Consider the following 2187-nt stretch of genomic DNA (forward strand, 5'->3'; position numbering starts at 1 on the left):
TCAAACTATCAGTTATTGATCAGTAAAAATTGTTTTATATCTTCTCTTCTTGTTTTCAGTCCAAGACACATTTTAATTACTCAATACCTGACCTTTAGCCCTCAGTGTGTTGTTGTGTTGTTGTTGTTGTGTTGTTGTTGTTGTTGTTGTGTTGTTGTTGTGTTGTTGTTGTGTCGTCACAATGCTGCAACAACTCTGCAACTCATGCTAACACACGATGCTAACAGTGCAGCTGAATGTTTCTATCAGCATTAAAACACATAAATATAAATATAAACATATAAATATAAACATATAAATTATAAATATAAACATATATAAATATATTAGGATATAAAGTCTGTGTATTTACAGTAACAGCAGGAAATACCCACAGCCCTGCTACAGAGGACAGGAAGTGTTAACCAGTCAAACAACAATAAACTGTATTATTATTATTATTATTATTATTATTATTAACATTATCTACAGCGCGAACAGAAGCAGATAAAACACTAACTCTCTGTGAAGGATCCGTCTATTTCCTGGAACTTTTTCAAGGCTCTGATAGCGTTAGCATGCTAACTCGGGCTCCGACTAGTTGCTGGTTTCGAGTCAGACTGTTTTATATCAACGGTGTTTCAGTTAGCAGCAGTTAGCTTCAGGAGCCTGTTGCAACGACCCCGCAGCTCACACTCACCGCAACGATCCCGCAACGATCCCGCAACAAACTGACAGAAAGTCTCCGCTGCGGTTGGTTAGCCTGTTAGCTTAGCTTCCTGTTGTGAACACTTCCGGCATTTCACGCCAGCTCATCCCGACGTCGGCTCCTGATTGGACACACGGACGCAGATGGGCGGAGCCACGATGTGACAGCGCATTACGTCATAGTACATACGTAAACATTCTTTCTTGACATTAACTAATCAATACTGATATTAATCAATAATACACTGACAGAAAACATTTGTGTTAAAGTTCCTGCAGGTAAAATAAATCATTAAAATAAAATTGTAGTGTTGTAACAGCAGCTGTAATATATATATATATTATTAGTTTTACCCAACATTGTCAGTAAAAAGAACAAAAAATAAATATATATAATGCATATATAATTTAAAGCATGACGGAACTGCACATTTTCATTTATAAATAAACTTTACTAACAATTGATATTAGTAAAAATATAGATAAAAATAAAGACCCAATAAACGATATAATTCATTTTATAATAATAATATAACAATGTAAAGCCTGTTGTCTGTCTCATCTATCTATCCTCTACAGTTCCCTCTCCTTACCAGCAGAGGGAGACACTGTCTGCACAAAAGATCTTTGTGCTTTAAATGAACTGTGGAGTCAGAGAGGAGGAAGAAAAAGGACGTCTCACTCTGACTGTTTTTACGTGAACCCAAACACCAGCTGACTGTCTGTCTCTCTGGTTACTGGTCAGACACACAGTGAATTATTGAGGCTGTACGGATCAGAAGACAGACAGCACTGTATAATCAGTGAGGACAATCAGCAGCAGGTGTACACTGAGAACAACACAACAACACACTGAGGTCAAAATAAATAAAGATCTCGGGCTGAATGAAGCCTGTCACGCCACCCACCTGTCACCCCCTTAATTATGCATAACTACCTTAATATAACTAAGATATAAACTAATGAAAAAGAGTGCAAACAGTCTAACACAGTTTCAGTCTTTATAACGTCTTCAGCAAATATTCTCTAACATGTACAATGTGATTAGAGATAAATCTTTAAAGGTCTTTAACTAAAAAATAATAATTCATTCAGTATTTTAGAAAATGCTCTCAGACCTCCACCAAATACTGATTATACCACAACACTGTAAATATAATATATATATTATTTAAAACCCCTCGCTTCACCCTCCACAAGGAGAAACTCTGGTGGCCACAAAATGCACGAAAAATGCAAACGTCTCTATTTAGATCCAGTGTTTGTCCGTTCTGGGCTACCGTAGAAACATGACCCGCCCCCTCTGTAGATAAAAAACAGCTCTTTCTAAGGTAACAAACACAATGATTCTTATTATCAGCTGATTAAACACTAATGAAAACACACCTATTAATAATTATATTTCTCACAATATCTGATCGTTTTTAATTGAAATATACAGAATTTATACCAGAGAGAAAATCAATATATGCTTTAAAGAGACCACACACACACACACAC

The sequence above is a fragment of the Morone saxatilis genome, unplaced genomic scaffold (genome assembly GCF_004916995.1).
Source record: "Morone saxatilis isolate NCDOM2014 unplaced genomic scaffold, NCSU_SB_2.0 Contig15, whole genome shotgun sequence".
In the NCBI taxonomy this organism is placed as follows: Eukaryota; Metazoa; Chordata; class Actinopteri; family Moronidae; genus Morone; species Morone saxatilis.